The sequence below is a fragment of the Ambystoma mexicanum genome, chromosome 6q, assembly GCF_040938575.1.
Source record: "Ambystoma mexicanum isolate Mex_15411 chromosome 6q, UKY_AmexF1_1, whole genome shotgun sequence".
Lineage (NCBI taxonomy): Eukaryota > Metazoa > Chordata > Amphibia > Caudata > Ambystomatidae > Ambystoma > Ambystoma mexicanum.
In genome coordinates this window covers 734,976,756-734,991,003 of record NC_090937.1, presented here as the reverse complement: position 1 = coordinate 734,991,003, position 14,248 = coordinate 734,976,756, and positions in this window count along the sequence as shown.

Here is a 14,248-nt window from a genome sequence, read left to right as displayed (position 1 = left end):
TTCTCCGATTTTTGCACAAACATCTCCATCCATAGCAGTGATCATGTCCAGGACGTATCTATTCTGAAGAGTCATTAGTCGTATGTCTCTCAGCTCTTCTCTGATAGCATTGAATCCCTTTATGGTAGTGTTGTTTGTCTGCAGCAATTGCCATCTGGTAATCTGCAGCCATTTGGTATTTGCTCTAACCTGGATTCTCGGCATGAAGATCATCCTGAATACCAACGAAGTCTGGCTGAACAGTCTGTGCTCATACGGGATCGAGTCAAAAGATTTTATTGACTTGGCTGAGAAATATTTTTCCCTCTTCATTCGATTAATCAGCCCCACAGATCTCTTCTTCCTCAGGTGAGCATCCGCTTTCGGGTAAACTGTTGAGACTTAAGTCACTTTTAGTAATCAGCAATGCTGGAACATCGACATTCACTAGTGAGCATCGTCCTCCCCAATCCTTGGGTAGCTTCATATATGCTCTGGATCCACAAGCCCAATAGTGATCCATGATCACTGCTGTTGCAAGTTTCATTCCTGGTACATCAAAGATTCAACCACAGTTCTGGTTCTCTCCAACTTTTCTTGTGCCATTGTTTCTGAAGCATAGCTTTGCATTCTCCAAAGGCACTATCTGCAAGGGTCCTCCTCTGTCTTCAACCCAGGTCAGTAGCTTAGCCAGTGCTTTAAGTGGGATAAGAAATTGAGGGGGGGCCCTCATTTGGGGGAGTGGCTTGGCTGATAGGCGTGGCCCAAAACTTGAAGGCGTGGCCTAACGAAAAGCATGTAAAAATGAACAGAGGTGGTCTTGTCTACACAACTAAGCGCATACTACAACACTGCTGGTACAACCAAATCGTGTGGTCCTGGGCAAATCATTTAATTGCACTGTTGAGGGTGAGGCTTTTTAAAAAGAGAGAAAGTTGACTGCTTAAAATACAAGCAGTCCTTGTATTCGGGAAGGTTTCTTTAAGTGTGGCGCATGCTAACATTCAAAATCTTGTCTGGGTGTGGTCAGACGTTTGCATCAGGGAATCGTTGTAGATTCAACACATGAACGGATTTGCAAAATGGGCAGGGCTGGCACAAGGACAACCTGTTGAGTTTTGTTAGTTTGAGTGCTAACACAGGTGCAAGTATAGTCAGAGCCAAGAGCAGCCACGTTTCGTCATTGGGTCAATTAGCAATGCAGAGGCAATCACCCAATTTCTCGTTTTAGTGGCAAAGAGAAGTTAGGTATTGTGGTGGTGCTTGCAAAAGTGCAAAAACGGACTCTGACCCAATGAGAAACACAACTGCTGAGCAAGGACCAGGGGAGGGTCAACCACGGCAATGGCTGCATCCTTAACTGCGTGAAACGCTGCAAAATTAAAAAATGCATAATTCTGTCAAAAGGGCGAATTACCAGCGAGGCCACTCAACACTGCCTGAAGCAAGCCTCACTCACCTCCAGCCGTGATATCAGTGAGCTCCTCCTCTGCCCCCCACCCCTTCCCGTCATGGGGTTAATGGGTCAAACATTAACACCCTTTTGTGTCCACTCCTGTTGTGCCTGTTACTCTCAGCACAGGGAGTGGAGACAAAGGGGTGTTAATGGTGGGTGGGGACCCTGAGCTGTGACTAAAACAAGTGTCAGCCTGCCCCAGCTTCGCGCAAATTTGAGCGAAGCTGTGACTGCCCTGCACTTGTGTCAGTCACAGCTGCCTGACTTTTTGACGGCGCGCTCATCTCCCGTCGCGGCTGCGGCCGTGACGGGACAATGACCGCCCCCCGTCAAGTGGCGGGACCGGAGGGCCCCGGCAGGGCCCCGGCTCAGCCTCACTTTTTGGAGACTGCCGGGGCCCGGCCCCGGCAGGCCCCGGCCCACTTTAAGCACTGAGCTTAGCAAGTTTTGGCCATAGAGGTTTGCGGCCATTCTGCACTATGTCAATGGCTGGGTGATAACAACCAATGACCACCCAGGCTCTGCAGATCACCACTCCTTCTTCCCATCCATCTGGTGATAGCACTGATCCCCAAATCTGCATCTGGCCTCTGTTCTACCATCTATGAATTTCTTCTGCAGATTTTACTGGACTTTCCAGTCTTCTGTTTACTCCCCATCTGATTCCAGCTCCTTTCACTCCAGGCTTTTCGTATCTGATCACGAGATTCTTAGTATGAGCTCTTAGTCTTGTCTTTGTACCTTGGATATAGTCATCTTCATCTGGATCTGTTCATTCAGTTGCCCATTTGAGATAGGCATCTCGGCCCATGAACTGACCTCTTGTACGACAGAGTGCCATGTGTGAAAGACAATGGGGGTCATTCCGACCCTGGCGATAGACGGTTAATGGCACCGGTAAGGATGATGGTGCCGTTAACCCCCTACCGCCATATTATGAGGTCCATTAGCGGGTCCCACCAGGACCGGCTGGTTTTACCAGCCTGTTTTAGCAGGACCTGTTAAGGGACCATGGAGCTAATAACAGGCCCGCAAATTGCAGGCCCGTTATTAGCTCCTTCCCCATTCCCATTGAGCCCTAGGGGGCTCAAATGGAAATCTGGAATGGTTTTCTGAATGGGGACTTACCGAGTCCTCCAAGGTTGGAATGACCCGGTAAGTCCCCATTCAGTGAACCCGGACCCGGGTTTGTAGGCAGCCATGGTGCTATTTGCACCATGGCTACCTCCAAACTTGGAAAGACCCCCAATGTGTTGTCTGGATTTATATTTCAACAACTATGAAGATTTTAGACTTCCCCATGCTATAAGGCACGAGTGCACATACAAAGCTTTCCTTCTTTGAGGTCCTTCTTCCACGTTCTTTCATATACTGATACCATATTATATTCCCCAAGTGTGCTGTACTGTCCAGGTAATCATTCAACTCATGATCATCCTCCCTGACACTTCTCGTAGGTCTCGTTCTTTTCTAAGGAGCTTCTCTAACCATCTCATGCAATATGTCAGCATAGTTCTTCCTTACTGGCCCAATCATAGAAACATTTGTCAGTGTGCTGGGTGCTTTTACATGTGCTACCTGTGTGGAAGAGAGTTCCAGAAGCTTCATCCTGTTCACATAATATGCGGGCATAAAGATGTCTCGCATAATCTCTATATGTGACCTCCCTCTAAAAGGTAACCCAGGCTTATTCGTCACAGGACCAGGTGCCCTTGTGTGTATCTCTAGAGTAGGAACAATTACATAAGGTCTCGGCTGCCTTGTAGTTGCCACGTCTGTACCCTACTTCTGTATTGGAAGATTCACAGAATTCTTTACTCCATTTGCATCTAGGTAGTAAGCAGTGCAACTGTAAGTGAGAGCAGTATCAATATGAACAAAATGCAAGTGTAAATCACGTATAAGTAAGCCCATTTACAACAATAGCTTCTTGCACATTGTGGACGTCTCCCATGATCTGTCATGATGATGTTGATATTGATGCTGCCCATTCTTACTCTATTTTAAGGAAGGAAAAACTGATTTTTAATCAGGCAACACAATGCAATACTCTGGAAGCTGCTGAGTCTGCTTCACAAGTTCCTTCATTAGCTTCAGCTGGCTAACTATACGATGATAAACAAAAGTTCCCAATGTAGATAACTAATCGTCCTTTTACCAGACGACATGTGGATCGCTTTTCATCAAGACGTAGAAAATGTCAGTTAGTAGTCTCTGGATCTCTTCTTCCAAAAGTCTCATTCAGTTCTCAGTGTTTTCTCAGAGTAAAGGTTCACCTGTGTTATTATGTCTCTCAGTATTTCATTAAGTGCCGCATTATTCCTCGGATCCCTCAAGAATGTGCGTACATCAGTTTGTCTCCCAATAAGACGCGGACACTCCTCAATCAAATAACAGAACACCAAGCCGACCAGTCTATGCACATTATCAGCCGATAGGGGCATTTGTGTTTTCACCATTGTACTCATTAAGCTGAAGAACTTGCTCTATTATAGCTGTGGGCAATCTCCTCGCGATTGGACCAGACATTGGATCTTACAGGAACAGATGAACACTAGTAGTTCTCCCCACAAACACAGGGTATGTGTGTAAAATGAACAGAAAAACTGCAAGAACTATCCATGAATCGTTGTCATTAGGTACCACCATGGGCACCGCCAAAAAGAAATTCAGTGTGAAAGGAATCGGGGGAACTGTTCCCTCTTCCAATTGTCGAAAATTTACTCCGAATCTGTCATGCTCTCCTTCTCAATCAAGACTTAAATGTGTCTCAGTCCAATGTCAACAAACTCCTGTGGCTCAAGAACAAATAGCTTCCCTTAACTCCTTTTTTATTGACTGAAAAGAGTGTCCCGAAATAAGCCACAGTCCAATATACTTTTTGTCTACTTATTCGACAGCTTCTGCGTCCTTCTTCCTTGTCATAATCCTAGTCTGTACGTGCTGTGGTTCTTCCCCGATGCTTGCTTCTGATGGGGGTGGAGGTGAAGGGGGATCTCCAGCATAGATTTCACATCTCCGAGAAATATCCAAGAGCATCTGCCTTGTGCTTTGATTGCAGACAGCGTCACGTCTTCCACTGTGAATGGGCCGTTAAAATGCGGCCCGTTCCACTTCCTGGTAAAGTTACGAATCAAGATCGAATCACCGGGGAAATGTTTGGGAAGACATACTGCCTCATCACGATTTTGATGGTAACCCTTAAATGCAGTGGTAATGCTCTTACTGCTGCATTTAAGGGTCTGCCAAATCATGGGTTTGGCAGGATTAACCCCCAGCTCTGAGCTGGGGGCAAATCCGCTGATATTTGCTGATTTTTGGTGCTATTATCGCCAGGCTAATATTGCCGGCGGTAATGGCACTGAAAATTCCATGATTCTCGTTGGTATCTGTATGTTCAACGGTTTTGCTCATGTCTGACCCTCTGGTTCCCAACATGTAGGCAATACGGGTGAAGTGATTGAGGTGGGGTTACTTGGCTCCTTCTCTACACTCCCCCCTCTGGGTGATTCATCGACCACTCTCCCATCATCCAATAATATCTAGACATCCTTGTCTGAAGAAATGCTTCTTTGGGATCCATATCTTTATGACTCCCTTCAGGCATCAAGCTGATTTCACGTGCTCATCCTTGTTCCAAGTCATAGGTATGCACTGTCCACTTGGGCTGCAATAGATCCACTTTCCCACCTACTTCATATGATTCTTTGGATACAGGATTTTTTTTTCCCTCTGGTGCATGGATGCTGGCCTCCCCAAAGTCTCTGATTTCTTCATCTGTCAAGTCTCTGACCTTCCATCCTGATTCAACAACGATCATTGTGTGATTATTATTCTGATCACACAAAATCCAAGCAACACCAACACGATCAGGGCTCCAAGGAACTTGAATATGTCTGCCATCCATTGTGGAACCCAAGAAAAGATCGATCCAAACCAACTGTCATCAGCAATGTCTTCCACTTCGTCTATCATCTGAACGTGTAGTTTCATCAGCATCTCTATGGCCTCTGTCAAGGTGCCATTTTTGTCATCATGAGACGGTATGAACGTGCAACATGATTCTCCGATTTTTGCACAAACATCTCCATCCATAGCAGTGATCATGTCCAGGACGTATCTATTCTGAAGAGTCATTAGTCGTATGTCTCTCAGCTCTTCTCTGATAGCATTGAATCCCTTTATGGTAGTGTTGTTTGTCTGCAGCAATTGCCATCTTGTAATCTGCAGCCATTTGGTATTTGCTCTAACCTGGATTCTCGGCATGAAGATCATCGTGAATACCAAGAAGTCTGGCTGAACAGTCTGTGCTCATACGGGATGGAGTCAAAAGATTTTATTGACTTGGCTGAGAAATATTTTTCCCTCTTCATTCGATTAACCAGCGCCACAGATCTCTTCTTCCTCAGGTGAGCATCCGCTTTCGGGTAAACTGTGAAGACTTAAGTCACTTTTAGTAATCAGCAATGCTGGAACATCGACATTCACTAGTGAGCATCGTCCTCCCCAATCCTTGGGTAGCTTCATATATGCTCTGGATCCACAAGCCCAATAGTGATCCATGATTACTGCTGTTGCAAGTTTCATTCCTGGTACATCAAAGATTCAACCACAGTTCTGGTTTTCTCCAACTTTTCTTGTGCCATTGTTTCTGAAGCATAGCTTTGCATTCTACAAAGGCACTATCTGCAAGGGTCCTCCTCTATCTTCAACCCAGGTCAGTAGCTTAGCAAGTCTTGGCCATAGAGGTCTTGGCCATAGAAGTCTTGGCCAATTCCCCATTGGGACCAATGGGGAATGGGGAATTCCTGAATGTGTCCAATGGGGAATGGGAACTTACCGCTCCACCAAAGCCGTGATCTGGAACCAATAGCGCTGGGGGGGGGGTTGGCGGTAATGCTAATAACCCCAGCGGTAATAGCGCCGGGGATAGTGCCCAACTCATGATGAGACCCATAGTTCTTTAACGCTGGTTGTTGTAACATTTCCTTCTGTGCTCTGAGAAGCCCCACACCCCTTCCACTTGAGCTGATCTGAAATGACAGATACTTGAGGTCATGCATGTTAAGTAAACACGTAACTCCTTTCCTAACAATTCTGCTGTTGTCTGTGCATCACTTCTAGTTCTAGATGGAGGTTGAGAGGTATCTTCATCCGCCTCCCTGTAACTATTTCATGGGGGGGAGGTTGGTGGTCTGAACTTGGTTGATTTCTGAGCACATACAATGCCAGTGGTAGGCAGTGCAACCATCCTTTCTTCAAGGTGAGCTTCAATGTGGCTATTCTTTCTATAAGCAGGCCATTGAGTCTCTCACAGATTCCGTTCGCTTGCAGGTAATAAGCCGATGTAAACTTGTGCTTTATACTAAGCAACAAGCTTATCTGTTCAAAGACTTCATTAACAAAATGAGGGCCATTATCTGTTCTTAATGCTTCACATATTCCCCATCTAGGAAACACTTCTCGTACTAAAAATGTTGGTGCACAGGTGGAGTCTGGGAGTGTACATGGACCAGCCTCAATCCACCTCGAAAAGGGACATGCCACTACAATCATATATCTGTTGCATACTTGCAGCATGTCGACATAGTCGATATTCAAATGCTGAAAGGGACCATTAGGTCTCAGAATAACTCCTCTAATTGTGCGAAGTGTGTGCCCAGCAGTAAACTTTTGACATAAGATACAGTTTACTACATAAAATGCAATGTGTTCTACCAAATTTGGAACAAACCATTCCTCTGCAATTGTTACGCTGAGGCTCTCTCTAGTTACATGCACGAGGTAGTGTAGCTGCTCTAATGCCACCCTTAACAAGGCTACAGGCATCACCGGTTTACCAGTGCTGTCTTGTCCCCACAATGCTTCGGAAGGGTTCAAAGAGCATCCCCTCTGTGTCGACAGATCTTTCTCATCCTCAGGCACTTCCCCTTGGATCTCTACAAGTTGAGTACTAGACAGATCATTATAACAATCAGGCACACTCATCATCACCACCATGCTTTCATTCACATCTGGCGTGTTAAACTCCATAATGTTTTCTGAACATGCAACTCGTTTGCTTCCTCATATGCCTTTTGATTTCCACGTGAGATAAAGTCTGCCATTTTAGTGTGTGCTCCGCACTTAACGACTGCGATGTTCAACAATTAACATCATAGAACACCCCATTACTATACTGCAGCCTTCTCAATGGTGAACGCGGCAAAAATATGTTTGCAAGGAAAATGACCCCTCATTACTGGGTCTAAAATCCCACTGTAATATGCAAGGGGATTGTACCCCAATGTGGTTCTCTGCGTGAGTACAGCTGTCATGACGGTGCCATTCGTGTGCGAAAACAAAAATAATTCCTCAGCATAATTGGGAATCCCTAAAACTGGAGCTGTGCAAATTGCCTTTTTCAACTCATCAAACCCTTCTTCCATTTCCTCAGTCCAGACAATTTTTTCCTGATTTGCCTGTGCTTTCTTCAGAGCTTGAAACAAGGGCCTTATGTATAAACTGTAATCAAAGACCTGTGCTCTTAGATAGTTACACAGTCCCAAAAATCTCTGCATGTGCTTTATTGTGAGTGGCTTTACTGTTTTCAAAATAACCTAAGCCCTCTCAGGAGTAACTTTCTTTCCCTCATGCGAAATTAACTGGCCTATGTACAGTACTCTTCTTGACAATACTGCAATTTCTTCCTGTCTACTTTATATCCTTTGCCAGAATAATCATTAGCTGAACTGAATCACGTCTGCACTCTTCCTCTGAGGTGCTACAGACCAATATGTCATCCACTTACTGCAACACAACACTTTCCAAATCGATATTGCTTAATTCCATCTGCAGGACTCTATTAAAAATCGACGGAGACTCACAGTACCCCTGGGGCAGGCAAGTACTTTTCAGACAAGTTTGCCTGAACGTAAATGACGTCAGATCATATGAGTCTTTATTCAATGGGATTGAGAAAAACCCATTTTTCAAGTGAATCAAAGTGAAATATCATGCCTCAACAGGGATATCACATAAAATTGTCACAGGATTAAGAACTAGAAGGAACTTGCATGAAATCTCACGACCCCCCTTTCCCTTTTTTCACAGGCTAAATTGTGGTATTACACAGTGACTCTGATGTCACTAAGATACCCTGTTCCATCATAGCGGATATCATCTTAAAAATACCTTCATCTGCCTCTCGAGACATAGGATATTGTTGTGCTCGAGTTAAGATTGGTCCTGGTTTCAATGTAATCTTCACTTCTCCAACCCCCTTCAAGAAGCCTAGGTCATAGGGGCCTGTTGTCCATAATGAAACTGGCACTTTCGCCATGTCTTCATCGAAATACTTGGGGCGTTTCTGCGCTTGCATGATTTTCTGAGGAACCTCACGTTTAATTGCTCTTAGCCAATAAGTAATGCTCATCTCAAATACTACCTCGTCATCTGATGGATGGTCTCCAAACATATCCTCATCAGTGATGTCAGTCAATCGGTAACCTTCCCCAATGGCAATCACTGTGCTCCATCGTCTGCCTTCATAATCATTCCCATCAAGCAAAGCCATTTCTCCTCGCACTGTGACTGCTTGTAATTCTAAAGGAAAGAATCACCCTTCCTCTTCATCAATAGGTATCTTTGGCCTGAACAAAAATGTATCAGGTATTCTCATAGTTCTGCCCATTAAACCGGGTAGCTTTGTTAACAGAATGCGTACCCCATAGTGAAAAACTTCTGGTTCTACTGGTACTCCTCGTTGGTCAATTGTCCTGCAAATGCCATAATAAATTCACTCACGTTCAAATAATGCATTCCTGGTGTTGAACATACTATGCCTTTATCAGTGAACGAAATCGTCATGTTCAATTTAGTCATTGAATCTCAACCTAATATATTGACAGGTGTCTGCCTTGAATGTAACAATGGCACAGACATGTCAGACTCTGCTATAGAGACTGGTAATTCTTCAGTAAAAGGAACTCTAGCTCCTGTGAAACCTTGAGTATTCATGGCATTTCCAGACATCAAAAATGTCCCCTCTCATATACATGAGCTTGTTGCACCCGTGTCTACTAAAAAAGAAAAAGATTTGTCCCCTATATTGACGTCAACCCTCGGTTCCTCTTGAGGATTGGGCGACCACTGATGGTATCAAACACATCAAGTCTCCCAGTGAGGTGTCCTATTGTGAATACATTCTCATCCCCGTACCTGTGAACAGATTCCCTCCATCAACAGTAACACCCCCTATTCTAGGAGTCATTAACTGACCCGTGCTTTTAATTTGCTATATCTGCATGGGTGACTGCTGTGACTGTCCTTGTGGCGGATTCATTGTTACCTGCTGTGTTTGTAAATCTTGTTGCATTCTTGGCACTTGTGTTTGCTGCACTGTCTGATTCTGAGCAAACCCATATCCATTCTGCTGAGAATATGCAGGCAGATTTGTGGTCCCCCCACTCGAGAAATGCCCATTCTGCACAAATCCTTGACTTCTACATGTGCAAGCTAAGTGACCTGAGATACCACATGTCCAACATATAGGAGGAGGTTTCCTAATTTGCCCCTCCTGCATGCCTTGGCTATCATTCTGAGTGTTTTGAAACCCACTTTGATTGTTCAGGAAGTTTCCCAGATTATTCTGGAAGCCTCTACCTCAAAAACCTCCTCTTCCCTGTGATACAAATCCATTATTACCTTGATCGAACTGCCTTTGGTTATTCACCTGCGGCATGCTTGCTGCTTGCTGTAAACCCAATCCGTCTCCACTCGTCAACATCTCCCCTTCAATGTCGTACTTTGATAGTTTTTTTCTGCACTAACTTTGCCTCTTCACCTTTCCTAACACTGTCTTTCTTTCTATTCTTCTCTTGCAACAGCCTGCAATAATGCACGATGGTCAGCTGAATCTCTGACCATGGCTTTGCTTCCATGCGCACTAATTTCTTGAGCTGCTTTTGTACTGCTTCTGGCAGTCCTTGGCGCAATATATGATAAAATACAGGTGTTGATTTCCCCCAAGCCACGCGTGTCTCCAAAGCCCACTGCTCTTGGAAATACTGAATGTTAACAAGAGGATCATTTCCTTCCTGCATCTTTTTTGCCATTGTAGCTCCCATATACAGTACTCTAAGCGCTTTCCAGACCGCCGTCCTACAGTTATTGAATGCTGCTCCAGCATGAGCAGTGTTTACCGTAGTAACACTGGAATACTGTGCTCTTGACCAAATGTCACCAGCCCTTTTCCCAAGGTAGCGATCAGGAGACCTTTAATGTCGCCTATAGCTAACATGTTTCCTCCTGTCATTTTCTCGAACTCATGTATCCATTTCCCAGCGCCAGAAGTTAAACTCGGGAGTTTACACCTGAAATTATCCATATCCCACTCTGACCTAGTTATATACTGTGGCCTGGCTACTCCTTTCTCTAACAAGGGAAACTGTGAAACTCCAAACTCACATCCATCCCCCATTGCCTGTCTGTCCACAGCAGGGACAATGGTTCCGCTGCGCCTTCTACCTGGCAGTGACCTTAACCTGCTTACATAAGGTGGCGAGTCTCCCCTCTCACCATGGGATCGTCCGCTAGGAGAATCTAGCCGCGTCAATGATTCTGATGCCGGAGATTTGGGTTGGTCTAGATCCGACCATCTTACTTCCTTGTCCATTGAAAAAAAACCTTCAGGGATACATACATTGTCTTCCTCCTCCCCATGGAAGGTTTCCCTGTGCACGTCTGATATATCCTGTCCCCAACTCGTGTGACTTCTCTCTTCTACATCTCAATTCAGAGTCAATCTATATAAAGACAGCTCGTTTGGCTCAAAGCTACATGAGGCTTCTTCTTTATCATACAACTGCATACTCAAAAATGTTTCCGCAATCTGCAGGGAGCTTCACGTCCTTTCAGCCGAATGGCAGAGGTTGTGCGATATATCTGGGACCCCAAAGCCTACTATCTCGATGGATTTTTTTCCATCATCTCTGCTACCACGTGAAATGGAAGGCTTCAGCCCTTTAAGACGAGGTAGCAATACCCTTGACATGAATGGGGATGCAGAAGTTACTCAAACATCAATAATCGATACGACTCAGGTATTTGGCAAAAAGAGAATTTTTTTAATATCAATTATCTAAAACAGGGAGTGTTAGAGAGAATTCTCCAGAATGGCTAATTCCCCTTACCTGCTGAGTATCTCAGCAGCTTTGCTGGGTTTCTAGGATTTCTTTTTTTCACCTGGTAAGAGTGTGAGCCTTTTTTCCCACTGTTACATGTGTTTTGCTGTGTGTGTTTAACATTTTTGTGTTCATAGACTGTGGAGCCTCACCTACTCCATAGGCATCATCGTTTTACTGTGTGTTACACAGCACCTTCAGTGTAGGGACACAGGGTTGTCTTATTCAGACTTCCCACTTTAAACTCCATTTTCTGGGAATGGCTACTGTCTCCCAGAACATGTAAAGTTGCCATTGACTTTATTAGTCTTTTTAAAACCACAGACCCAGTACAAACTATCTTACATAGAGTTCTGGAAAGGGTTCATAGTTATCCCTTTTTGTTTGTTTCTCATGGAACATTATTTCATTCCCTTTTCATTAAGATTTGGATGGTGGCAGTGGTATCTACCCTATTTTTCCTACCTCGGTTATTTTAACTAGCCTTGGTAATGTTTTAGGCTATTTTAGTAGCCTCAAACTTAAACCTGCTGGATCACAATTACTTTTATTTGGTTCCAGCTGGGTTTATTCGCCATTTCTTTTTGTAAAAGCCTTTGTCGTGTTTTACTCTGTGCGCCAAACCAGGTTTGGTTCCTTTGTTCGCCGTTCTTTGGCAGGCTTCTGCACAGAAGCCCTCCTTAGGCGCCTGAATGTCTGAGGGGGACAGGATGTGAGGGAGGGGTTTGAGACTCCCTGCACAGGGTCTCCTTGGAGACCCATGTTGCACTCTGTGTGATTGGCTGTGGTGACTGTCCCGCCAGGACAGCCACCCTGCTGTGTGATTGACAGCCAGGCTGTGTGAATGGGGGAAAACTGCATAAAAAGCAGGTCTCTGGGACTGAGAAGACAGAGTCGCCACTGGATCAAGAGAACCGAACAGAGAAGCTGACAGAAGAGGACCTCTACCACAACTAAACCTCCAAGTGAGGCCCTGCTGCGGGTCTGAATCTCCAAACTTTGATGACAGGGAAGATATGCAAGGAATCTTCTCCCCTTGAGCTGGTGGGAACAACCATTTCACCAAACTGCCAACCAGGCCTCCCTCCTCTGGTCGAATTTGCTGTGCACAGCTACAGTGAACCGGAAAGCCAGGAGGAACGGACCCTGCTTGGGTTTTAAGGAGCGCACATTTTATTCGTTACTTTGCTCTGCTGCTGGTTTCTTCCCCGGGCAGTGCAGGACCCTCTAGTCTTCCTACTTCGTGTCAGTCCGACAGTCGTTTCAGGAACCGTGAGCCTTTAGGACCTGCCAGGAACATCCGCTTCAGCTACAGCCTTCTTCTCCATTTAAGGTACTGTTCAAATCCGGTTGTTCGTTCCGTCCGACCGCGGTGAAAGTGCTTCAAATCTTTTGCCAATCGAGGGCTTGTCCTTCTCTATCCTTTAAAGTAACTTTTCGTCTGACCAACTTCATTCTGAACTCTTGGCAAAGACTTAACCGCAAACTACTCTGAACTGTGTGATCCTCTGCAAAGACTTTGGTCCATCTACTTTGGCCCAGACCTCTTGATTTGATTTCTTCACTGTAGTTACTTTTTCTAGATTTCCCTGCTTACTTACTTGTTGGTGCTTCTCAACTTTTGACTAACTTTGTTTTCCCTCCCTTTTAAATTACTGGAGTGCCATTTTGCTCACACTTCATTTTGAGCTTAACTTGTCCAGAATCTATTGGGTGTAGTGTAGTGTATTAAGATTGTGATTTTTCAACTGCTTGATAATAGTGAAATGTTTAATAATTGATTTGTAAATAAATGTATATTGTTTTACTCAGAAACCTTGATTCAGTGTTTGTTTGAACCATAGTAATTGCTGTCCTTTGTGTAACTATTGATACTGCTCACTTTACTTTTGAGATAAGTCTGGCTGCTCAGCCATTGCTACCACTTTACTGTGTAGTACAGGCTTGTACCAAAGGTGAATTTGTACTGTCACTTGTAGCCTTAATTGTGTGTGGTGTTCCCAAAGGGTACTGCATTTGATTCTGCCTAACACGGGTGTACATTGGTGAGGATCAAGTATAGTGATTACACGTAGAGTGCTGCTATTACCTTGGATCAACTAACCACAAGGCTAAACATCACTAAAAAGCAATATTAATCATGTCTGATATGGAAAGCTACAGTCAGGAGACCCTCCTTAGGTACACTGTGGAATATCTGAAAAAATCTGTGTAGAGAAAGGAATCTCTCTGTTAAAGGCAAAAAGTCTGAATTGATTGAAAGGTTGTTAGAGAAACAAAGTGTGGAGGGTGGGTCTGAAATATCTAACCCCTCAGCAAATGTAGAAAATGATGAGGATAATAATGTGTCTATTATTGATGAGTTCGATGAGGCAGGTGTGTCCCACAATGTAGGCCTCGCTGCTCCTCTACCTACTCATCAACCTCAACCTTTGTCCACTGGGACCCCTACAGGTCCTACACTCAGTCCTGAATTCATTGCTCTAGAAAAGATGAGGCTTGAATTGGAATTTAAACGTTTAAATACTCAAACTGAACAAAAGCATCAAGAACTTAAGCTCAGAGAAATGGAGATGAACCATGCCTTAGAAATGAAAAAGTTGTCTATTGAAAATGCTTCTCTCCCAGAGTCTTCTAGGTTTTCCAGTCC